Consider the following 26,756-nt stretch of genomic DNA (forward strand, 5'->3'; position numbering starts at 1 on the left):
GCCTTACTATACTATGTCGTTTTTCAAGCCAAAACGCCTTACTATAGTATGTCGTTTTTTTAAGCCAAAAAGCCTTACTATACTATGTCGTTTTTTTTAAGCCAAAAAGCCTTACTATACTATGTCGTTTTTCAAGCCAAAAAGCCTTACTATACTATGTCGTTTTTTTGAAGCCAAAAAGCCTTACTATACTATGTCGTTTTTGAAGCCAAAAAGCCTTACTATACTATGTCGTTTTTGAAGAGAAAAAGCCTTACTATACTATGTCGTTTTTGAAGCCAAAAAGCCTTACTATACTATGTCGTTTTTGAAGCCAAAAAGCCTTACTATACTATGTTGTTTTTGAAGCCAAAAAGCCTTACTATACTATGTCGTTTTTTTAAGCCAAAAAGCCTTACTGTACTATGTTGTTTTTTTTAAGCCAAAAAGCCTTACTATACTAGGTCGTTTTTGAAGAGAAAAAGCCTTACTATACTATGTCGTTTTTGAAGCCAAAAAGCCTTACTATACTATGTCGTTTTTTTTTAAGCCAAAAAGCCTTACTATACTATGTCGTTTTTTTTTAAGCCAAAAAGCATTACTATACTATGTCGTTTTTTGAAGCCAAAAAGCCTTACTATACTATGTCGTTTTTGAAGCCAAAAAGTTAATTCAGTAAATTAAACAACACAAGTCAGAATAACGATGTCTTCAATGTCAAACATAGCCAAAATAATCAAAATGCTATTAGCATGAGAGTGTAAGGTTATTATTGTACAAAAAATGTGAAACATCTTATGTGTTATGGAGCTTTTTTTTGTCGATAAGCATTTTTTCCAGAAAACAACAGGAGCACTTTTACACTGGATTATTATTAAAAAGCAGTTAAACGGTATCGGCGGAGACACGTGAGTGACGGTCGAGGGGTCATCCCAGAAACCTTGAGGGGATTTCAAGTCGTGCGCAAAAGACCCAAACAATTAGCCAGACATCAGTGTTTCACAAGTCCTTGTGGACACAACTCTCGCCATTTAAGTTATTAAGGCCGCCCATCAAGTCGACCAGGGACGGGGCTTTGCATTACCCCTAGACGGCTTAAATTCCATGGCATCAACGTAAACAAGGCCCCCGAAAACAATATGGGCAAACATTAATAACATGAGTTGTTGTCGAGCGCAAGTACGTGTATTAAAAGAGCTGTCAATCACTGGTAAAAACTTCAAAGTGCGTCAATAACTGCAAATGCAGTAGTCGAAGTTCTTTTGAGTTCATGCAACACTGTCTAATCACTATTCAGTAGTCAACAACGACTATTTTACATAATCGACTATTCTGTTGATAATATTATTTCCCCAATTCATTAATTTCCTTCACTTAAAAACAAGACATCACTTCCAATTGACAGAGCATAAAATGCACAAACAATTCACGATATTGCACAAGATGGAGTGCAATATTAAAGATAAATATTCTCTGTATAGGAGATTTTATTGACATAGCAGATTGCATGGTCCACACATTATTCAAATAAAACTATTAGGTCGTAACGTGTTTCTATTTTAGTATCAGTGCAATGCGCCATGGGATCTATTTGTTTTCTAGTGACCACTGTGTATTAAAACTATCCCAACTGAGTGTGTGTGTGAGTGTGTGTGTGTGTGTGTGCGCGCACTAGCATTCTGACTAGAAATCCAAATGTATGCCAGGTACTTCACACAAGTCCAATAATCTGCTGCAGATGGCGCGTCTATATTTGGTAAGAAAAGTCGACGTAATCACGCTGACACATGTGCGCTTGTTCCTGACTGAGCGCCAATGACAAGTTTTACAAGTTTGTTTTTGTTACTGCAGTTAACTCAACTCCGCTGAGGAATCTAGAGTATTTCACATCTCAAACAGCGGTGAATAGAACTTGACGTGGTAGCTAAAGCATGCAAGACACTTTATCATGTACTTCTACACTCTAATGGGGTCTAATGTGAGCAATTATTGGTTTTACCAACATGAATAACATACATTTGACATGCCCTGCAAGCCATGTAAAAACTTTAAATCAGGTTAAATCACACAATTATCGGACAAACTGTTTTTTGTTGCTGTCAACAAAATCAAATGGGTTCAGCAGCGTAGAGAGGCAATGTTAATAGTTTTTTTCTGATCACATCATCGGAATTCTTACCCGTACAGATTTGCTCTTCTCTGCAAAGGTGTAACTGTCTAAGGTCATGTGATCTTGCAAGTAGTAAGCAAGGACATCTTTGTAATCTTTACACTTCTAAAGCATTTCTTATTACTTTCGCACAAAATATGCACTTGATTTATCCAGTTAGTAAACTAATCAACTCATGGCCTATAAATATATAATCCTTCAATTGGGATTCCGAAAAAAATTGGGGTGCATTAGGACTGTTGAAAACAATGGTCTTCCTTAACGTCATCACCCTAATAGTAGCCAAGGGAAACCACATTAATTTTAGCTTCTTAATTGATTGATTCTTTCACATCCTACTAGAAGCATCTGTGAATGGTCACCATAACCGTAAAGAGCAGCCAATGAGTGAAGAACTACTAACGGAATCAATCCCAAATCCCCATGACATCATCAATGGGTCACCACATCTACGTCACGATGAACAGACAAGCAGCCCAATGGTGCAATCTTAAAATGCAAACCCTTAGACTTGTTGTCCCTGTGTCAACCTCATCATCCCGAAAGCCCCCACCCACCCAAGACATGTCTAATCAGATCTTTGCTCATCTCCTGATCCACTCAGGAAGGATGAGAGGTGTTTATGTGGGTGGGAGGGGAGCTAGAGAGAGGTAGGGGGTCAATAAAGCACAAGATGACGCAATTAATGTCAAATTAATGCTCCTCGTCGGTGTCGACATCGCCTCCCACTTCCTCAGCCCCTCTTCTTCTCCCCCTGCTTTAGTTCCTCACGCCCCTATCTCAGTTTTACTTTAGATCACTGTGTGCTAATAGGGGATGTGGGGTGGGGGGTGGATGGAGAATGAGGGAGGCACATCTTCATCCTGATTGGTGTCTCTAATTACGGCTTGATACTAAAGAGTAATTAATGAGTTTGTGGCTGATGGCAGCAGCTTTGGAGCGTCAGCCTTCGATGGCGGTGGATAAGAGCTGTTTGCGACCTCCCCTGGGACGCCAGCGTGCATAAATAACGCAATAGTGCCTCCGAATATTAACAGCCCGCCTATACACCCCAACCACCCCCATTCGTTGACAGCAGGAAGGTGAACTTAGGTAAAATACTTTCCAAAAGAAAGGAGAATAAGTTTGTCTCGATAACAAAAGGCAATTAATGACTTTTTATACGTTCTGTAGTGAATTTATCAAATTAATGCTGGAGTCTTAATCCATTCACAGCCAATGAGTGCTATTGGTGGTCATTTTATCAATTTTTTTTACACAATATCAACAGATAGTAACCCAAAAATACCACCAAATTAGTAGGAAGGGAGCTAAAATGCCCCCAATGAGCAGGCAGTGACCCTGTATTCTTCCAAAATGAACAGGAATTGAATCTATAACGCCCCAAAATGTACGGTATGTGACATAGTGCGTTTTCTGACCATCAACCATAAACACTGTTTAATTCAGTCAAAAAAAAAGTGTTATTCATAGATATAAAAAAAATAAATAACGATGTAAAATTGGCCAATGCCTCTTAAAATCTCTTAAAATAAGCTGGTAAACTAAATGTGTCGAAAAGTTCATGTCTTTGGAGAGTTATTTTGTCAAAGGAATACGACAAATTGCCTCCAGGAGAATGCTTTTTCTGACAGACAATATCAAGGGTCCGACTTCAAATACGGTTTCACCGAGCGACTCTTCCAAAAAGTCAGTATTCCCAATAAGTCTCGACAAGCAAGCAAATAAAGCTTTCAAAACTTCCCGGACAAATGAAGAGCATGCAGCTTGGATTAATATACAACCCTATAAAAATTTGAAGGTGGGAAAAACTGAATGAATATATAAACTACTACAGGATGTTCCAAAATGTTTGAGGCATTTGGTAGGCCAATAATTTTGACAATTTTCGTTGAAATTGCCTCAAATGTGCAAAAATATTTCAAGTTTTTGCGTGTAACATTAGGCATTTTTATCTTTTTATGTTAAGAGATGCTGTTCACTTCAAAAGAAAAGGAATATACTCGGACACAGTCACCAAAGAGAGTGTGGTGTGCTTTTATCACATATTTTGCGAAAAAAGGCAGCAACTACAAAACAAATTAGGTCCTAACACCAAAAATTTCAAGAAAAGGGCCGGCAATTAATTGCTAAAAAAAAAACACTTCTTCCAAAGACTACACAGAAAGGCTTCACGAACCTCTTCCACTGTCTCAAAATTGTTATCCTATGAAATGGGGTCAAACATTTTGGAACACCCTGTATTTGTGGGCCAAATTCAATCAAAAATATGCACCAAAGAGGTAAAAGTATAGGTGGTACTCAAAATATTGGAGCTACCAGGTACTGTAACCTCTTATGTTACTGGCCACTGATTCAGAATCTTGGTGCCCTCGTTTGGCACCAAGTGAAAACCTGGCTCAATGCTTAAGGCATTCCTAGGCAGACTCCCATCCAAGTACTAACCAAGTGAGGACGTAAGCATCATTTAAGGCCTTCATGTCAACAAATGCGGCTGAGATACTTGCAAATAAACCCAGTCATTGCAGGAAAGCTTTAACTGAATCAGCCCGATTGCGAGTTATATCTTCATGCACTTAACATTTGTTTTCATGCCATGTGAGAGGAATGTTGTCTTTGCCAGTGGAGAGGACTACAAAGTCACTGAAGCCGCCCCCTGGTACTTGTCCCCGTGGCAGAACTCTGCTATGGGACTCCCTAGCAGGAAGTAACCAGAGGCATGGCTTTGACAACAAGGATGGTTGCGTTTGGAGGGCATTATTTTTTGGCGAGCGAGTCCGACTAGGCAATCAGGATTTTGGATAAGGGGTGCGTGAAAGGGCATCCATCACAGTGTCGCTTTGCCCACCGGGCGGCCCGCCCAGCCAATCGCATCATTTCCGACACACATTGTCGACATATGCGCAAAAACAAGAGTGCAAGCCCAAATCTATTGCCGGCTCCCTTGCCTTCTAGACACATTTGCCATGTCACACACACACACACACACACACACACACACACACACACACACACACACACACACACACACACACACACACACACACACACACACACACACATACACACACACCAATGCACGTTCTATTCTCTGGGCTGGAAGGCAGGATACAGTGTGTAATGCATTGCCATTGTAGTGCACTAGTGCTTGCGGGTTGTGTACGTGTGTGGTGGTGGGCGTAGTCCAGTCTAGACGGAGGCGATAGACATCTCATTAGGGCCTCCTCTGCAGCCGCCACCGGCAAATATTGCGTCCTTGCTCCGGGTGGGGCGGTGGGTGGTGCTGGTAGAGCTAGAGCGGCACAAATGAGGGGCCAGGAGGGGGCGACAATCAAAGGCCGAGTCAAGTGATGAGAGAGAGATGCACATTAGACAATGATAATAGCAATAATTGTCTTGATCCTTCAGGAGAGCCCCCCCTCAACTCCCCTCCTTTACTACCGCAGACGCTGTGTTCCTACTTTCTAATGCTCCCATTTCTTTTCCTCCCCCTCCATCTTGCCTCCTGCTGCTGTTCCACTCTTAATTAATTTCTCAGCACCAAAGCCCACAGCTCCGGCTCGCAGTCAGCACCATCTCAAACCAATCTCGGGTACTCCAGACAGTCTCGACCGGCCTCGAATCGGATTTCCGCTGTTGGGGTCCAGCGTGCGACAGCGACACCCAAGGGTATTGGATAGATCACCTATCATGCTTTAATCACATGCTCCAGTCACTTTTAATGACAGCGAGTTGTGCATATTTTTGGGAGTAATCAACTGTCAACTGATACTTAATTTTTCGTGTTACGAGCGAAAATTTGAGTTACGGTAGGTGGTGAAAAAGCTAACTTCGCAACAAGCAGCAGTTTTAAGACCAGGGGGGTAAATCTTAATCAGGCATGCATGAAGTTCCTCACATTTCCACAAGCTAAAACAAAATAATCGGTCCTAAAGTTCGAACAGCCAATAGTTTGTTTACTGATGAGCAAAACATTGGGCAATCGGTTCTGTTTTCTAGTCAATTTTAGTCGTCATATATGACTCAGAAGACAATACTTGTCAATTGTCTTGTTATATTAACCATTAACTTTGTTCAAAAGACATCACTTAAATCAAATGTTCTGCTTTGGTTTTGAAAGTACAATCGGTTTTTCTTAAACTGAATCAATGGTTTTACATATTTTTTTCTTTTGTAGGCTGAAATATCGAATTCAAATTTATAGATTGGTTACTTTGGTTGAAACCTTGAGATACAAGACCCGAGGCCACATTACAAAAAAAGCAAATATTTCACGATTAGCAACAATAACAAGAAAAACATGAAAACAAGATATACACTTAGCGATAAAAAACGCATAGCAACACATTACTCCAAATGAGTCGACTATGTCCCTCTGACTGACCATTATCTTCTTTCCTAATTCCCAAGGTAAGGCTCACCTGAGGGCTTTCCCTAAAGTGCTCACCAAAGTTATTTTTGCATCAAGGCACGCTGACCTGATGATTATCACTGCATGCACGCACATACATGCCCCAGGGTGGTCTCATCCCCTTGACTGATACACAAATGAAGATTGCAGAAAAACACTCTTTTAAAAGGAGGCTAATTAAATGCGTTTAAAGAGTGAGTTGGGAAAAACTGTTAAAAACGTGGTAAATTTGTGCAAGTGTTATTGCTGTGGATTTTCATACAGCGCTTTGGTGTGCAACATATTTCACACAATAAACAAGGGTTGCCTGTATTTGTACGAATCTGACATGAGCGACTGTAAAGCACTGAGAGGAAGGATGGTCGGACAAAGGAAAGTAGGAATGAATCTCCAAGGTCGCTTGGCAGCGGTTGCAAAACTGGGTGAGAATTGGGAGGGAGGAAACGCCTGCGAGGATCTCAAGGCCTGTTGGTGCATTGTGACTCTCCTCAAGGGAACCAATTGCTTTTGGCCTTTGTGTTTCACCTTTAACCACACTGGCCACCAATTGTAGTGCGGCTAGAAGCCCAGCGTGCACTCTTCTCTTCCATCTTTTCACATAAATCGTTGAAAGACACTTTAGCTACACGCCTTCAATCCTTTCATTTTCACTCGGGAATATTCTTGAGTGGCTGTTTAAAAAAAAAGTTTGGCGGAGGAGTGGGTGACATCTGACATCTCAACAAATAAACTAGTAATGGATTTACTATCAATGAATGCAGCATGATTATATTTATACTGTATTGGCCACACTAAAAAGTCTGACATCTAAACAAATAAACTAGTAATGGATTTACTATCAATGAAGGCAGCATGGTCATATTTATACTGTATTGGCCACACTAAAAAGTCGTATTTTTTCCTTACCAAAGTCATTTTTTTTAAGGATAAACCATATTTTGGTAGAAAACACTATTTTTGATAGCAAAACTGGTGCAAAAAGCCATAAAACTATCATCTTAAAAGACTAAAGATGGTCAATTAGGTTCGAACTCATGAAAATGCAATATGATAGCAAACGAGAGGTGGTGGGGGGTGAAAAGTCCAGATATGTAGTTTGTTCTGCTTGTGAAGGATTTGTCTCAAAAACATTCACACAAACACATCCGTGATTCACACATCAAAACGCGTTGGTCGGCAGTGCGTTGGAGTGACGTGTCAACATTTCCCATTCACAAAAATGTATGATACATGCAATTTTACATATTTGTCACTGTCTCACCCACAATATTGTGATATGATATTTGCAGGTGTTGATTCTGGAGGAGCATTCTTACCTTGCACTCTGCTTCCTTGAGCAACAACGCTTCTCCACGTGACGTCCGGATGGGTTGAAGGTTCCTCGCTGCATGCCCAATGAAATTTCCAAACCACATCGATGTTTCCGCACAAAGGAACGTTGTAGACAAGCTACTTGATCATGTTTTCTTTTCTAGAAAAATAAAGAAACATTTTTTTTAATGACAACTCCTTTGCATTTGAAGGTGTCACTGTATTTCCACAAATGAACTTGTTAAGGATGGAGTATTCCTGGGCTCCAAATCCACTTCAAACGATAAAAATACACTGAAATTCTCAAGATTTTTCCTCTCCTTTTTTGCGGTGAACAATAAAAAGAGGAACACTTGACTTTTCTTGCCACACGCTTCCCGGCGCGTCCAACGAGGCCTCGTTTACTCGTCGGACACGCTCTGCCTCCTCGCCTGCTTAAATGAGCCACAGGGGAGCATTAGACGAGAGATAACCAAGCGGCGTCCGCTTTGGCCGCTCAACTCGCTTCTCACACTGATGGGGCCTGATGCATCAAATTAACACCTCGCCACGAACGCAAATGTTCGCCTTTGCCTACCTTCTCGGTTCATCTGACATCTCATAGGATCCGGCACTTATTTGAAAAGCCCTTTTGGCCCAAGCGGAAATGATTATTTCATAGTCTGGAAAAAGCCGGACTGCCGGTCATCTCCAATTAGATACAGTGGAAGCCAGCGTTTAATGTTTTATCATAAGTCCCGTGTCAAACCCATTTTGGTCACGGGCCAAATTCTCATTATGGTTTGCCCATTAACGCTGCTAACACCAGATATCAAACAGGCTAAACATAATGTGTTTTGTAACAGGAAAACTTGGAATAATACAGTCAAATAAAATAATGCTTCACAAAAATACACTAAAAACATCAAGTTAGGGTGGCCCGGTGGAGCAAATGGTTAGGGCATTGGCCTCAGCTCTGGGTCCTGGTTTATGTCCAGGTCGGTCCACCTGTGTGGAGTTTGCATGTTCTCCCTGGGCCTACGTGGGTTCCCTTTGGGGTCTCTGGTTTTCTCCCATATTCCATATTAGGCTGATTGGACACTCTAAATGGGTGTGAGTGTGTATGGTTGTCTGTAATATGTTTACATTTAAAACTAAAACTTCTTCATATTATATAAAAAGATAAGACGTTCAAGTAATATTTCAAATGAAATTCTCTGTTGTTGCTTCATATTACCAGACAAAAGATTTATGTTCGCAAGATAATGGTATCATGTCATTAAAAGGATGTAAGAGAATCAAATCCATAAAAAAAAAGAGTTAAAAAGATGGCTTTGTGTGGATGGATTTTGAAGGCTACAAAAGAAGCCCATTGTCAGCACGTCTAGCCAAATAATACTTCAACAGTCAGCCTCAATGTAGATTTCTAACCTAATTATGAAGGTATTAAAGCATTTCAGCAGGATGGAGGATAATGTCCAAGAAATCACTTTGCTTTTATTTCAAAGCAGTCAATTAGTTTCGGTGCAGCCTTTGCAATGAGGTGGACTCTGCATCAGTCCATTGTGAAGAAGAAGGAGCTGAGCCGAAAGGCGTAGCTCTCAATTTTCCAGTTAATCTACGCCCTGACCCTCACCTATGATCACGAACTATGGCTTGTGACCGAAAGAAAAAGCGTGAGAAATGAAATTCCTCCGCAGGGTGTCCGGGCTCACCCTTAGTGATAGGTTGACAAACTCGGTCATCCAGTAGAACTCAGAGAACAGCCAGTGCTCCTCTGCATTGAGAGGAATGAGATGAGGCGGCTTGGGCATCTGATTAGGATGTCTCCCGCACCCTGAATTGGTTGGCAGCCAATTGCGGAGCATTCACAGGTTGCTGGAGCCAAACCCAGAACCCTTTGGCTGAGATACAGACTACACTATACCCTAGTGTGGATACTAGTCAGTCAATGGTAGGGCACACACAGAGATAGACAATCATATCCGCTCACAATCACACTACCACCTTGTGGAAATCAATTACACGCTACCAGAAACCAAAGTCAGCCGAAAGAGCCACTGCACTATCAGGTGGTTGCTCATAATGGTGGTCAACTCAAAAATGTTACAAATCCAGAAAGATAAAATAGCAAAAAAACTTATTGACAGAACACATAGAGCAAAGGTGAGTACACCTCCTTAGTGATATTGACCAAAAGTACTAAGACATCCCTTAACCCACAGTTTGAACTCACAGGAAATAGCAAAACAAAACTGCAAAACAAAATCATGGAGGATATTCTTTTGACTTGAGTTTATATTTTACAATTGACATTGTATGACTTTTTTGTATAAAAATCCTTGTAAATTCTCAAGAGAAAATGCTCATTAATGACGGATCCCTAATGAGTGAGGAAAACGTATTGCTAATGTTCTCCTCACTTGATGCACTTGAGCCGTTTGTTCGCAGCCAATCCTCTGGGGTGTCATGACAACCGTGATTGAACGTTTACTTGTGACATCAGTCGTCATCGGTCGTCTCTCGGGGACGGCCTTATTCAATTCTTGCCACTCTCACGTGTGGAATAACATCATTATCGCATTAAGGTAATGACATCACATCAAGCCCCAGCGCCCCCCACCCCCACCAGCACCCCCCGGGTCATGCCTCCCACAGAAACGGCGAATAGTTGGACGACGCAGACGGCGACTGTTCTCTCCAACCCGTGAACAGCAACGCTAATTGAGAGCGGCATGAAATATGGATGATTTCTGCGGTGGGCCGCCCGCAGTCCCCCTGCTTCTCTTCTCTCAATCAGAAAGTCACGCGAACGCCATATTTCCTCTACTGCACTCCAATGCTAGTTGAAAACAGTTCAGGGCTACTCAGACTTTTTCAACATACAAGCTATTGTTGGTCAAGACATCGCTAATCCTCCAAAGTCGAAATTTGTGTTTGTAGCCTTAAGTAGGCCACTGCTTTTGATAAATAAAAAGCACATCAGGGATTGTGATGCCCTTGAATTCGGCAATATAAACTTACAGATAATGACAAAAAAAATAAACATTTTTTTTATAAATATCAATTGTTGTTTTCCAAATTTTAAACATATTTGCAAATGGGTTATTCGTATAACTTGTGTCCTTATAAGGACAATATTAAATACTCAAATGTCACTACTCTAGTTAAAATACAAGGGTGCCTTGAATTAAGAGTTAAAATTGTCCATGAATACGTTTGTACTACAAAACATTTTCTTAAAACCATTTAAATTCAGCTAAATAAACTAGCATGAGGCAGAAATCTTTAAAAAAAAGAAACACAAGGTGCATTCACATTTTCTTACGTTTCACAATAAACTTCTATGTGGGTTGGTCATGATTAGGATTTTCTATTGGGTTTGTGCCTCAGTCATGACCTTAGATGTGAACTCAACGTAACCTGGAGGTTCGTGTGAAAAATGCCCCGTTTGAGGTTTGCCACACTGGTGAGACAGAGACGTTGCACACACAGACAGCAGCCTCCTCCCCCTTCCCTCCTCCCGTATATCACACGGCACGTCTCCCGAATGAGGTCACACTGAGCCAACACTTAAGTTGAACAACTGTGTTCGAGGAAGGTCACGTGACTCAAGGTGACTTCATGAGTCATCCAGAGGTGAGGGCAAGGATGGAGAGGTCACCATTTTGGACTTTTCTGGTGTGTTTAAATGACAGGTGCAAGGTCCATGCATTAATTTTAAGTGACTTGAAACTGTTAGCCTGAAGACCACCCCTCCGCCTCTTTTGTGTTTTGTCCTTTGTCGCGTCTGAGCCTCATTTGCATGATGCGTTCTTTTCAGACTCAATTGAAGTAGGAAAATGAAGCCTTTTTATCACACCGTGAAGACTATAATGCGTAAATGAACACACTCAAGAAAACATTTTCAAAAAATTAAATACAGGTATCAAAGTGCTGCTCTGAGTGTATTGAATATAGGATAAATTCAATTTAGATGTAGGGGTTCTTTCAAAATGTATACTTTATTTAAATTGCACTAAATACTATATGCCATCAATATTTTTTTAACAACTAGTAAGTTTTATGAGGTTATAATATTTTAGAGTACATTAAACAAATGTATAATGGCTTTAAATGTTTTTTTATAATTATTTTAGATATTTAATTCCTGACTTCAGCAAGTTTAATTTTAATCTCAACCTAAATCACGTAGAACCTCAAACTTAAAAAAAAAATCACTTCTGCACATTCATGATCATCTTCCATTCCACAACCTCAAAATTACATGCTTCTCACGCCATTGCTTCATTTAGTGGTGAGCATTTTGATTTAAGTTACAAAATATGGCCACTTGCCTTCAAAGAAAAAGTACATTTCTTATATCAGCACGCACACTCTTCTTATGAGAATCCTGGTACAAATTAGTATAATTTTGCCCCTGCAGGGTGCCCATTCCAACAGTAGTAAAGCAAACCGAATGCCTAAGATCCTTCACTGTTACATACATCACATGGCCAACTCATGAGAATTCCCTCAATGAATGTTGCCTGCAGTCTGCACTTTGCCTCAGCTGTCAGTCGTCTCTGTCGGTAAGCTCGCACCCCAACGTCAAGTTCATGTACATGTAGACGTGTGTGTGTGCTTGAACTCACACTGACGCCTTACAGCATATGTGTTAGTGCGCCATCAGCTTTTTTTCCTGGCTTTTTTTTCCTCAACATGTAGGCTACACGGGCAGAAAAGTTCAAGCTGATAACATTGGCGTGTCACGCTTTTGATACCTGCGCCTTCAGTAGCGACGACGCCGGTGGCGCTCAAAAACATACGCCAACGTCTATCGTCCAAGTCGTCACCTCATTCGGTTTTGTGTCATGTGTGGGTCCAGATAACAGACACTTCAAGGGACTGAAGATTAACTGCTAAATAAATAGAACAGCACATGTTACTACTTAGCCTCAGGCTGAAACTATCGCCATTCTGATACACCAGCAGAGACATCTCTATTTTCAGGATTTAGTACATTTTAATGAGAACAAAGATGACAATTAAGAATATGAATGTCTTCTTATCCAGACACCATTCATTTTCTCCCACTTATCTGAGGTCTTTCTTACAAGGGCAGTATAGCCTCAGCAAGGGAAGCCCAGACTTCCCTTTCCATAGTCACTTCATCTAGCTCTTCTGGGAAGATCCCAAGGCATTGAGAATGTTTCAAAATATTCCATTGAAATGTATGCAATGATTAGTATTACAAGGTAAATATGCCAATAACATTTTGGACTCATTTATATAATGATGTGTCTAACCTACGGTCTACGGGCTAACTTTGAGCCAGTGCCCAGCAAATAAGATTAAAGTGGAATTTGATGTCCAATGCTGTTGATAACAGCCGATTAACTAATACATGAAAAAAAATATTTTGAAAAAATCTGAATTTTATCACCCGATTCCAACCCTCTTTTTAACAAATAAATGTGAAACAATTTCAAGTTGGCCTTTGCATCCTATAATTTCTCTGAAAGCAACCTTCAGAGAAAAAAGTGTGGAAAACCCTAATATATATGATAATGATAATTGATACTGCAGCAGAATCAAGCACCATAAGCAGATGAAATACGATGAAACCAAGCTATATCGATAATGTTATTGTGGTCCTTTTCCACTTCACTTATTTGTGTTTTCAAATCAGTGTTTCTTGCTATGACACGTTTGATATCAACAGATAATTTGCTTGGGTGAAAAGAAATCAAAAGTAAAAAATCCTCTACAATAAATGTTTAGTTTGTATTTCCAAAATATCTGTCCTGAAACTTTTCTGACACGCCTGCTATGCAACTACATGGCAAATCAACATGAAACGTGACGTGCTGTGGTTTATGCTGTAGTTTTTTTGACTGTGTTATAGTGTTGGGAAGCCTCTAATTGGACATGCACTAGTAAGGAAAGGAGAGCAATTAGCGCAGACATGTGACGTCTCCCGCGTTCATCCTCAGCCCCTCGGCTTGGTCGTGTGCCGCAGTGGCATGCAACGCTTTCACAATGCAGCCTGCTGAATTATTGATGTGCCCACGTGAAAGTTTGATGGCTGACTCGCGGGCACGTTGGACCTGCAGGCAGGTAGCAATGCCTTCTCTCGTCAGCCAACAAACCCCTACACCCATACACACACGAGCACACACAAACACTTTGGCATACCGTCCAAAGCTCCTAATGGACCTCTCTCCATTCTTGTTTCTCAAACTCGGAGAGATTTGTTGGAAGTTTTCAGCAACTGTTGCACATCACACAGGGAATGTGTTGTACTTTCACTAATAGTTGGCATCCACTTACCTTGCTCTGTTGGCAAGTGTTATTTAATGCTTTTGTGACTGCCAGTTGCTGATTTAAAGTACCACTATCACATCAGGTGGTACTTAACTGAATTCAATAGATTGGACTTTGTCGAGGCACAACCTGCAGTCTTTTTTTTTTTTGTAAAATAAACCTAAAAAGTGCAAAACACGATTTTTCTGTTGCTCAAGAAGCTAGAATCAGTTACCAGAATGGTTGTAGCGGAATGCTGTTTAGTTTCATTACCGCAGCAGCCAGCGTTTTAGTTATATTTTTTTTTCAAGAGATGCCATTGTTTTATTGGAATTTTTTTTATCAGGTTTTGGTATAGGCACTTGTTCCAACACAAATAATGCTGACAGTATTCTCAATTGTTCCCGTTGGATGTGGATTGAGGACAGAGAAGGAAGAGAAAACTAGCCAGGATTATATTCTAAACTGGTCACCAGTCAGTTAGGGTTAGGGTTAGGGTTAGGGTTAAGGAATGCACACATAGAAACAACCATTCACATTCACAATAAGACCTGGTTTCTGGTTAAGGACAGATATATGCAAAATTATACTATGTTATTTCAGAAAATCTGGGTAGAACTTTTTTCCAAACGTATAACATAAAATATTTTCCAAAACATGGTAAAACACATAACTCTTACAATAACTTGATGCATATGTATGTGCTTTACTTTTCTATCGACTAACAATGTATATTCAAATGACAAACCAGTTCTTATAAAGTATGTTTCAACACTAATATGACATTTAAAAAAAATATGTAGCTTCTAACTTGAAATGGAAGCCATACTGGCCTGCCTCTGGCTTGCTAACAAATAGCTTCAGGCAGCTGCACACATGACGAAGTTGATAAATATAAACTTTGCAGAATTTCAAGTGCTATGAGAAGCTTTTGCAATACAGCCCCTAGTCATCTGGCTATGTTTCTACAAGTACTGAGACATTAAAAGAAATAAACGCCTTTCTAATCGCACATTTAAGCTTTTAACTACGTTAATTTTTTAGGTAATATTCTTTAATTTACAAGCACCCCCAAACCCCATCAATGTGTGATGTTTTAAAATATAGTGGGGAAATGAGTGTTCATAGCCTCTAGATTTGTGACTCATGCTACCCCTCCTTTAGCTTAGAACTCGCACAAGCCCAAAAAGAAAAGTGCCTGCGTGAACTCAACTCGGTCCTGATGGAGCACAAATGGCTCGGAGCAGCGCCAGTTGGTCTCCGGGTGGGTTTAACAGTTTAATGGCTTCTTCTTCTCTGAACAGGCTTCTCCGACGTCTACACGCATGTTTAATAATGGACGCGAAGTGTGCAGTACGCACATACAAACTGTTCCCAGCGGTGTTTGCCGCACGTGCTGCTCAAATCGAGCTTTTCTCTTTGTATTTTGTAGCTTTTTCATCTGTGTGTGGGAACTGAAAATACAGTAATATTTGGCCTGTAGTTCCCCAACCTTTGACCTTTTTGAATTTGGAGCCTTTGCTTTTTCTTTTTTTAATCTCAAAGGTTCAACGAGATGGACAGCACCTAGTACAAGGTCTTTGTTAAAGATGGTTGGTGTTTCAGTATGTGTACGCTAATAATGCAGAGCACAATATATATAATATATCATGCAATTTGTGATGGTAGAATTTGATTGGCTGAAAACCGCCTTGATAAAATGTCTGACCCTACATCAAATTGAAGGTCTTTTTAAATTTGGGACATTCCAGATTATTTGGAAACAACAGTCATCATAGTCGCTCCATTATTTTCCTCCCAAAGTAAGGAAACAATGTGAAATGATGGTAGATGGATGTTGTGAAAATTTAAGTTGCAAGCAGCATTGGGCGTGTCAAGAGCACTTAGTGTACATCATGCACTTAAAATGTCCTAAAGATTCCACCTCCAAAAATGTGAAACAGATTTTTCCTCATGTGGTACTGTACTCCATTCCATACAGGCTTATAATGTTGATGTCTAATAACTCAATCACAACGTCACACATTTGTCACCATTTTGCAACCTAAACTCAACATATTAAAACGAGGAACGTGAACAAAGAATCAGCATATCTACACACACACACACACACAAACAGACATACCAAATGGATGTGCTTTCCGTCTCTTGCTTAGGCACGCTGCCACCCAAAGGTGCCTGCAGGCCTATTTAAGATGCAGACTTCCATGTCCCAGTAAATGATATTAAAAGTCATATCATGAATAAATCAGTAGGCTGCCTCCTGATGCCTCCTCCATGACACATTCACATACAGGATGCAAGAGGAAGAGAAGGGGAGTTGAAGGGGGAGGTAGATGCCATCATCCCCATCACTATGCACCCGGATTATCTTGTGACACCACATTATACAGTCAATACCCTCCCCGAACTGAAACATTATGCGGCGTGCAAAAATAAGTTGCAACTGAATGGGACTCCTGCCATTTAAAGTCGAGTCACTCATAATTGGACTCTTGTGCCTTAGGCTCTATTCCTCTTCAATTGTGTGCTGTGAAGTTTGTACAACCGACACATATTAACATCGGTGCTGAATTGTTAGCATCTATGTTAGTATTAACATGACATTAAAGGCAAAACTATTAATTGGACAGATCAGTGATTGTCAATGTGTTATGCAAACGATCAGTGCCCTATTATAATTTTAGTAGTTTATGATTTTCAAGTTTAGTAGGATTTTAAGTTCATTATTCATTTAGATACAGTGTGGCGTGCATTTCAACTTTTTTGCTATCATTGGCAGCCAATTAGCTAAAGAAATCAAAACTATACATGGGTGGGGCAGAACGGTGATTGGGTGCATGTCTGAAAAATGGCAAATAAAGTTGCTTTAAGTACACTAAAAATTCACGAAAAGATGATGCAGGAAGTGTATTTACGTTTTGGGGATGTTTAGTTTTTTGGAGATTTTATAACTTGAATATTTTGTGTTTCCTGAGACAAAATTTTCTCTTCAAAGTATCTCGTAAGCTGAATAGCACGTTTATCGAGACGTTCGTCAGTGGAGTTACAACTGAATTTAGAAAAGTACAACTGCATTTAGAAATGCACACACACACACAAAATAGTTTGCAAGAAAAAAAAAAACCCAAACTGAGTTTCCAGGAATAGAGTCACCATCGCAACAGGGGACTTTAATTGTTTAGCTTGTCACTATAAGTTGCATAATAAGTTGGTATAAATGGATTCACATTGAACGCACTTCAAAAGGCTACTTTAACATTCCCAATATCATCATGCATTAAACTTAAAGCATGTCTAAACACTGGTGCATTAACCAACAACATTATTTTAGTCATTACCAATATTTTAATAGTTAGCAGCTGTAACATAAATCTTATATTGGATGCTGGTCTAACACATGTGTTAAGCACTGTATATTTATGTGATCAATTATCCTCACGCCGGTTAAGTTTTTGCAGTGGTCTACCTATTAGTGTCTATAATTAAATGATAAGGAGAAAGGTGGGAGGATGGAACAGGAGGCAGACAGAGAATGGGGGCGGCTGGAAAGCACGATTTAATTTGGTTATGATCTCATTTGCTTTGATTAAAAATGTATGCAAATCCCCCAAGGCATTTAGAGATCAGTGAGGAGCGGCGACACCTCTTTCTCTCTCTTTTGCTTACTGTCTTAACTTTCACTTCTCCTCAAACGGTCCACTAAAAGTGTCCCCCTTAGCCATGAGCATGCAGTTTGCAGCCATTTTATTTTGTTATTGCATCTCTCGGCATTTCGGATCCTGACCTCAAGTCCTTGGCCGGACTCTGGCGGGCCACCCCAGAGGTTCAACTTTTCCAGTCAGGCCAACAATCTGAAGGTCATTCATGGCCCATTTATTTTTTTATTTTTATTTTTTTTTTACTTACTCCTCAACCATCTAGAATGTGCTAGTGTGTGTGTGTGTGTGTGTGTGTGTGTGTGTGTGTGTGTGTGTGTGTGTGTGTGTGTGTGTGTGTGCTCCCGGGCAAGCACAACCTTCAGTCGGTAACTCCTTCCTGAGTCTTGTGTGTGTGTGTGTGTTTATTTGGCATTCTATTCGCCTGTGTGTGGATGAGGAGTGTTAGCTAACTGCATCGATTTGCATGCTGACCCACACAGTTGTCGCTCCTGATTTTCTCACTCCGCCGTCATCTCAGTTAAGTCTAAAGAACTCTCTTTGCCTCATTCTCTGTATTTCTCTTTCACTGTCTAAATTATTAAAGGTTTGAACAAATAAAAGAAAAATAGAAAAATATAGTCGGGATATATTAACCCTTTTTGCGCCGTAGTTCTGATTTACAATTACGGGCATGGTAATGTTTTTTAAATCAACAATAATTATAAAGGGTAAATGTGTTATCTGTAAAAAAATAAATAACTGAACATAACATTGGCATTTGAACAATATCCCACATTTTTTCGAATCAGTTCATTTTTAAGGCCTTAGATCATGCAGGCCAGAAATATGTCATACAAACTTGCCGAGTTGCAACATATGCAACAATAACAAATATATTTCAGTGCTTGAAAGTATGCAAGCCATTGGCATAGAATACTTGGCCCTTCGAGTTGGCATGAATGTAAAGAACCTCTTCAAAATAACTGGAAAGAACAGGAATTCAAAACTCAACTGAAAATGTGGATTTTTGCTGAGTAACAAAATGACGCGACAAAAATCCTATCATAAGATCAAGTCATATCAATTCTTGAATCCATGTTCTCACCAAGCATAAGTCATAAGTCATATCACAAACACCCCCCATGCAAAGTTACATACTTCTTTAGGATAGGACTATTAATGACATCTGTCATAAGCCTTCATTTATTTTCATAACAGATGTAATGTCACGATTATCTGGTGTCGTATCATGTCATAATAATGACACTGTCATAAGAAGCATTGCAAATGTTACCAAATATCTTCGTATGACTTTCCGAACACATTCAAAAACTGCTAACAGTGTTGGTGTATGATTGACACCTGAGCCAATGACTGATCGTAGACACAAGCAGGTGAGTGACATTAACTTTGGCTAATCAAAATCCTTCATTCAAATCCCAAAGGGGCAATTATTATATCATCATAAGCACAAGTAACCGACAAGAAGCGACTGTGTGAAAAGAGGTGTTTGAAGGCGAGCTCATTAGAATGCACAGGTGTATTCTAGTACAGAGTGGCGTGTTGGTTTGCATGTCGGATGGTCATTAGCATGTCAATCAAGCTCATTTTGTCCCTTGGTCATTCATCCTGTTAGCCAGTTAGTGAGCCAGCCAGTCAATCGGGGCTCATATGTGCTTTTCTTACGTAAGCAAGGCGACAGATGCTGAATCATCAGCTGTCCGCTGGAATGCCCTCTCTACCCACAGGGCTGCACCACACACACACACACACCGAGTACTGGCACGCATGCGTGCACACCGAACATGTCATGCACTATTTCCCATCCTGAGAGCGAGGGAGTGCAATTGAGAGACAAAAGGAAGCGGGTAAGGCGGCGGTGGCTGCGGCCCAGCAGATAGACGACCGCAGTTGAAGAAAAAGAAGCCAGAAGAAGCCAGACAGAAGAAAGTCGAGCAAGATCTTCCCGCAGCTGTCTGTCAGGGTTTGATGTGCTTTAAAAGCTTTTTCATGTTACGCAACTTTGAAGACGCCGTGTTTGATGTTTACACCCCCCACCCCACCACCACTATCACCACCACTACCCTCCCCTCGCTCACTCATGGCTACTTTGTTGGCTTTTGGCGAAATCACGCTGCCGTTTTCGATGCAACTTATCTGATTAGGCTTCTTTTGTTACCATCTTTTTTTAAATTCCAGGATAGCTTTTTCACAGCAAAAGGTGGCAAAAGCACACCATGTATCGACACTACTTTTCCTTGACAGTTTGTTATCACCTGGTATCAATATTTAATAGTCAGCATTCTATTGTTAGTATAAGTACTACCTTAGTGTTATTTCGTTACATGGGATTTCTATCAATTCAAAGATTGCCCTGAAAGGCGGAAAGAGGAATTACTAATAGTCAAATACAATAGATCAAGTTCATAATTTATTCAATTCCATGGAAAAAAATATAGTATTTTTGTAAAATATTTAGAAAACTAAGGTAGCACCAAGTCTAGGAATCGCTTTCACAAATGTAATAGAACACCACTAACGAAGTATTTAGACTCCCCACCACTGCCTCGCCATCATGGCACCCACAATTTGACACATTTGTGCACACCTTGAAAAAGAAAATCACGACTGAAATATTGACAAAGCAAAAATCTTCTTTTGTCTTATTTTGCCATTTATTTCTCACCGCCTCCTCCAATCTTGTCCCCCGCCTCCCCTCGGCATGGGTGATTCATTTGTCTCCGCCATGATATACTTTACAAGCACCAACTCGGGGCTCACCGGCATCCATATTGCCACGATGCTTATTTGTTGAGCGGCAAAGATTTCATATGAATGCGTTCTCCGTGCGCTATCCTTCTAGCATTATGCCCTTCGCCGTTGCCCCCCGTCCCCACGCCACCCTTCCTCATTTATTTATTCTCTTTCCTCCCCTACTTCCCCGATACCCACCCACCATCCTCTCTCCTCTCCATCCTTTTCTCTTTTGCTCTCTCATCAGACGGATGTAAGAATAGAACAGGGGAAGCCCTCTCACCTCTCCCTGCACGCTGGCTAATTAGCATATTCATGAGCCAGAACCATAAATTATACATGAGCTCCGGAGGGGGGAAACAGAAGAATGAGCCGCTGAAACAGACACACATTCTCTCACACGAGCTGCCATATGCACACGCACACATCCTTACGTTCCTCTTTCAATCACACAACACAGACGGTGCCTACCAGACAGGTAATTGGTGAGAAAGACTGTGTGTGCGTATGGGGGTTGGGGGGTGGGATCTAGAGAGAAGCAAGACAGAGAGAGAGAGGATGCACTGAAAATGCAGTAACACACAAATCCACTTTTTGAAGCCTAAGGTGAGGTTAATGCAATTTAGGGTCAAGGCTAAAAGGAAGCGTAGGAAAAAGAGCAGTTGTTCTTGAGCTGTCTCTTCAGTAAAACAATGCATTACAGCAAAAGATATTCACTTTAAGTATATGCAAGTTACGCAAGCAATCTGTAGGGACAGTAGTTCGATAAGACTCCATCGTACAATTGACAATAGATACAATGCTTATACTGATTGTCTCATTACACTTGGAATTGGTCAGATTCCAATATCAGGAGCTGTTCAATTGAACAATTAGGGTAACCAAAAGGCAACCTCAATAGATGAAAGATGTGCGGGAGCCTACCCCAATTGACTTCAGGGTCAAACTGTTCATTTGGTTGAACTGGAAACAAACAAATTGCAGGTCACGGTAGCTTCCTCATTGGAAATAGATGCAATTTAAAGCAAGAAAATATCTAGGGAATCAACACTTGTAGGTCCCTTCAGACTACCAACTAAGCAGGGGGATCTCCTGGAAGAGACATTTTAACTCTGCGCATAGTCTTATTAGTGCTTTAGATCATGGGTGTCCAAAGTGGTCCTCAAGGCCTGCAGTGGATGCAGTGGGTTTCATTTTAACTGATGAAGATATATTCTCACCAAGATGGTGTCTTAAAAGATGAATCAGCAACCCACCTAAGCTCTGTATGGGAGCTTCTGCACACTTTTCCACAACACTAATTGTGTATGTGTTCGCTCCCAACCAGTGTGGGTGGTTAGAATTAATATCAGATTACGAAAGTAAACTGGCAGAGTGTCTGTCTCTTATTATCGCTAATAAGACTAAGCCCTCACTACTCGCCCCTTCGCTCTGGCCCGCCTGGATGAATATAGTGAAGAAGACCTTCATAATGTGGCCAACACACAGGCACAGAAATCTCTCCTCTTAAACACTGCCACTGCAATCTCAACATTCTTTCTTCATGTTTCATGTATTAAGTACGGTGTGCAATGGAAAGGTAGTGTCACACCGAGATACCAAAACTAATTTGACATTATTCAGAAGAAATGCAAATTGTCACAAAAGTATTCTTTCTTTTCAGGAAAACTAAGATGTCTGGAAAATGTTGTCATTTTCATTGAAGTAAGGTTCTTAAAGCAAAATACCGTATTTTCTCATATAAAATCCGTCCATCGGTATAAGCCAGACCCTTAAAATGGCCTTTGAATCGTTGGATTTTACAATTACTCGAGTATAAGCCGCCTCCTGATTCACAAATTTCAACTCTATATGAATCGTTTTAATAGGGAGTACAAATGTGTTACTTTGAAGGGCAAATCTTAAGAAAAATCATTGCACGTGTTATTTCTGAGATACTCTAATCGAAAGCACATTATTAGGGTCAATACCATAAGAATGTCAGTAATTCATCCAGTAACGCTTGTTTTCTTACAACATATTATACACATTTTTTAGACATCTGCTCCTAGTAAAAGTCACGTAAGAAATTATAAACTCAAGCTTAATAGTGTATGTACCTGTGCAATGTCTCTTGTCTTCCTCCATCTGAAACACAGTCGAAGCCCGCTTCATTTTTTGGGTCCATTAAACCTCGTTTCTTCAATAGCCATGGGTCCGACAGTGGGTAGCCAATATATGACAAAATGGCAAGACAACCTGAAATATGAGCATTTCATTAGCTGAAATAATACTAGAGCTGCTCAAGTAAAGTGACTGAAGACCCTTTGAGCAAAAATTGTCTACTAAATGTGACGTACCACAAAGAACAGTGTTGATAACCTCAAATGTAAATGATTTTTAGAAACCACAATGCATAAGGATTAATATTTCAAAATCCACAAATTAAAGCTTTGCTCTCAAAATGCTTTGGGCATGTCTGCTCAATTAGTTGAAAACAAACCCCTGTAGACTGCAAATTAAAGACAACTATTTTGACTTAGACAATGGACAATGCATTTACTAGGTTTTTAGCAAACAGTGCATTCTGCATGAACGCTTGATAAACAATGCTTTTTTTATATAGTTTTTCTTGGTCTTTATGAGACTTCTGGCCTTGGAAGCACTTTTTCATGCCCTTGTACATGCGTATGGTCGCATCTATGCGGCTGACGTCTGCTCAGGCCTCACTTCATTGAAGTCAGTCTGCTGTCTTTTATTTGGGCTTTAATGACCTATAAAGGGACAGTTACTTTTTAAATAAACCATAAAACACGGGTCATAAAAGGGGAGAGCATAGCTGGGCACAGGCCAAGTTAGGCGAAGCAAGCGTGTCCTCCACCGTCTCGGTGCACTTGGAGGTGCGCGTGCCTTCGCATAATGCAATTCATGTGCCACACAAAACACGTTGTGCCGAGAACACGCCGGCGCGTGGCAAAGTGGGGGTGAATGTTGCGTTGGGGAGTGTGTGATAAATCTATACGAGTGTTGGTGACCTTGATTCACTCAATGAAGAGATTACGATCTTAATTGTTAAAAGGCAGTTAGGCTTCATCTTGTGCCAAGCCTGAGAAATAGGGCTGATGTTGAAAAGGAATTTTCCATCCGTTAAATTCCAATGGCTTGTCGAATACACAATCTGGATCTGGTTTGGATGAAACCTGTCTAGCACATTATACCTACTCATGCAAAATACACAACACTAGTGAGAATTTTAGCTTGTGATGCATTTTTGGCTCATTTCGTTACACCTTTATTATTTCTGGGAAATCAATTAAGAAGAAACTCTTTCTAATGATGCCCTGATTACAGAGCAGACAAAACAACAAATACAATACATCAAGAGAGTTTTAAAACTACGTAGAGAAGTAAGGTGATACATTTTGAGTTGGGTTTTTTTTTGTGAGGGACTGTATTAGTAAGCAAATATGATTTAACTGATAATTAACTAGTCTGTCAAATATTTTAGCCACGCATGGTAGTGTAACAATGACTCAAAGCAGTGGGCTGCTATCTTGAAGGAATATATTCCCAAGTTATGATGAAATTGATGGTGCCTTTGTGATTGTGAAGTGGTCTTTGGTGCCACTACGAAAAAAGTGAATAGAGAAATACCTGATCCGAGTCATAGACTTTTAGGCAATCCCGCTAACACATAAAGACACACTGAACCGAAAAATAACCTCCTTGGTGAAGGTAATAAACATCTTTACGGCCCCTTGTATCTCAAAAGACTCTTTTATATTCCCACAACTGACAGCGAAAGCTTATGAAGACGTGGAGAAGCAGTGGAGGCAGGTTCAACCAAACGCCCGTGACAGTAATATATGAGCCTTAATAGGTGCATGCTGGTGATATCTGCGGGAGGTGTAATTTCAGTAATACTTGTGACAGAGAGGCGGAGGAAAAAAGGCGTTGAAGAAACCGTAAAGCGGCTGTCTCAAGTTAGAAGAGAGGTATTTGCAGCGTGCATATTTACAGCTTCGTTAAGAGCAAGTGTGTGGGTGCGAGTCAGCGCTCCCTGTCGCCCTCCTCCGCCGCCTCACCATATGTGATGAGCTCAAGAAGAGGCAAAAAAAGAAAAAAAGAATAATAATAATTGCCGTTTTAAGCAAGAGTGCAACGACGTGAATGCGGTGTCGCTCAAGCGCAGCTTCAAACGTGGCTCGGCAAGGAACAGAGAGCAAATCTTAGCACGCCGCGTTTAGGACATCAAACAGGCCGCAATCAAGCACTTCGCAGGGGGGGGGGGAGGCGGAGGAGGGGGGACTTGGCGGCGGTGGGAGGCTCATTTCCTTTGACGCTTATGCACTTCTTCTTCCATAAGAAGTTTAACTAGCGCATCCAAAGATGCGCAGGAATGTGAGGTGAGGATGGCCGATGCTTGTGAGATTTTGGCGGGGGGTTGCAAACTTGCAATCTGACAAGAGTGACATATACAATTTGTTGGTGAAATTGTAGCTGTTCTAGTCTTCAAATAATCACATTTAAATCCAAATATAAGGACAATTTACAGTGCTCAGTGAAGCAAACACGCATGTTTTGGGCATATGAGAACATATCCGAGTACCCCGAGACAAAATCAGCATTTAAATTCCTAATTTAGACATTTATTAAAGAAAATTGTAACTAAACCATTGTTAAATCCTAATCTTTTTTTGGCATTCATTAATTTTATATACTGCTTATCCTCACCAAGCATAAAATAGAAATGTGAAAGGCAGACATGCAAAGTAGCGATAAAGTACACATCTACTAATAATCAGAAGGATCCACCAAAGGTCCAATTGTAAGCCGTCTCTAAAAGTGATTATCTTGAGTGATTATCTAGTGGTGGGTAGTGTGTTATATATTTCTCTACCCAATCTGTTAAGAAAATGTCCGACACCTGGCACCTGCTTTAAACTATAAAAAAAAGAAAAAAAACATGCATATCCAAAGCTAACAACATTAATTTATGCAAATCTGTGCATCCAACAAAAGTCAGCGCAGCAACGCTTATTTTTGCCTTTGATGTAGTGTTTACCCAGTGGCTAGTTTAAGCGTATCTGGATTTGGAGGTTGCTTGAAAAATGGCATGGGATCTTCAGCCAGGCTAGTTGTCTAGTCAAAATTGCTTGGTCACGTACACATATTAAGGATTAAATAACTACTAGGATGAGTGGACAGGTGCAGTACTTCTGAGAGAGAACAATTTTTGCTGTTGTTGATTGAAGTATCAAATATCAATTTTCTGTGATGGGGGCTGCTTAAATTAGCAAAAATCTCCTATCATTTTAGACCATTTTCAGGGACAAGCTATTTTGTGGCAGGTTGATTTGTTTTTGTTTCTTTAAGCAGGCATTTTTCCAAGACTTCATTTGAGTTCACGAAGCAGTGACACGGCAACAAGCCCCAATGAAGTCTTCTCAGATCCCAGGCGCACTCCACTCATTCTAATCTTGACTTGTTCCTTTTGCATTACAAAGATCACCTCCATCTGCATGTCATCTTCCCTCTCCTCTACTCTTCCTCTTGCCATGGCGCCATATTTCACCTGTGATCTCAGACCAACATCCCCACACCCTCTTATCGCTCCCCCTACCAAAAGCACTCCGTCTTTCTTTTCATCACCCTTCTTTCCTGCGCTCCTTTTGTCCTTGATTACCTGGTGGGGAGCTCCTGGCTGTGTCTCCTCTTGCCACTGCCGCTAATGGACTATTTGCATGCAAATGGCAGTGCCTGGAGAGATTAGACAGGCTGGTGGAGGAGGAGGAGGAAGCAAGGAAGGAAGAGAAGGGAAGGGAAAGCAGGAGGAAGGCCAAAAGGAGGCAGATTTCATTGAAGAGACTGGAAAGAAAGCTTAAAACGTCGGATCAAAGGCAAGGACGCGTACACTTTCTGCCTCAGCTTCCTCTGAAGGTCTGCATGATTGTCTTGGTGAAGATGCTATTATTGACAGTTATCTCATTGTGTGTGTGTGTGTGTGTGTGTATGTGTGTGTGTGTGTGTGTGTGTGTGTGTGTGTGTGTGTGTGTGTGTGTGTGTGTGTGTGTGTGTGTGTGTGTGTGTGTGTATGTGGTGGCAAGGCGAGGCTCAAAGACTGCGGGGGGAAAAAGTTTGAATGTCAGAGCTTCTGTATTTGCATGTTTATGTGCGCCTAACTAGCTTAGCTCTGAACTCGGGGAAGATAGGGCATTGCAGCATCTCCATTTCTGAAAAATTAAAG

General features: G+C 40.7%; 1 long non-coding RNA gene across 9 annotated transcripts in view; it reads right to left on the bottom strand.

Annotated features, from left to right (window-relative positions):
• Window positions 1-26,756, bottom strand: part of LOC144199140 (uncharacterized) — a 73,174-nt gene that overhangs the window by 18,196 nt on the left and 28,222 nt on the right. For all 9 annotated transcript variants that reach the window (XR_013326853.1, XR_013326852.1, XR_013326847.1 and 6 more), the window contains exons 5-6: window positions 22,630-22,768; window positions 7,877-8,031 (exon numbers count right to left, since the gene is read on the bottom strand). This is a non-coding gene — a long non-coding RNA (uncharacterized LOC144199140). The remainder of the gene's footprint in view (window positions 1-7,876; window positions 8,032-22,629; window positions 22,769-26,756) is intronic.

Source organism: Stigmatopora nigra, chromosome 7, assembly GCF_051989575.1.
Source record: "Stigmatopora nigra isolate UIUO_SnigA chromosome 7, RoL_Snig_1.1, whole genome shotgun sequence".
In the NCBI taxonomy this organism is placed as follows: domain Eukaryota; kingdom Metazoa; phylum Chordata; class Actinopteri; order Syngnathiformes; family Syngnathidae; genus Stigmatopora; species Stigmatopora nigra.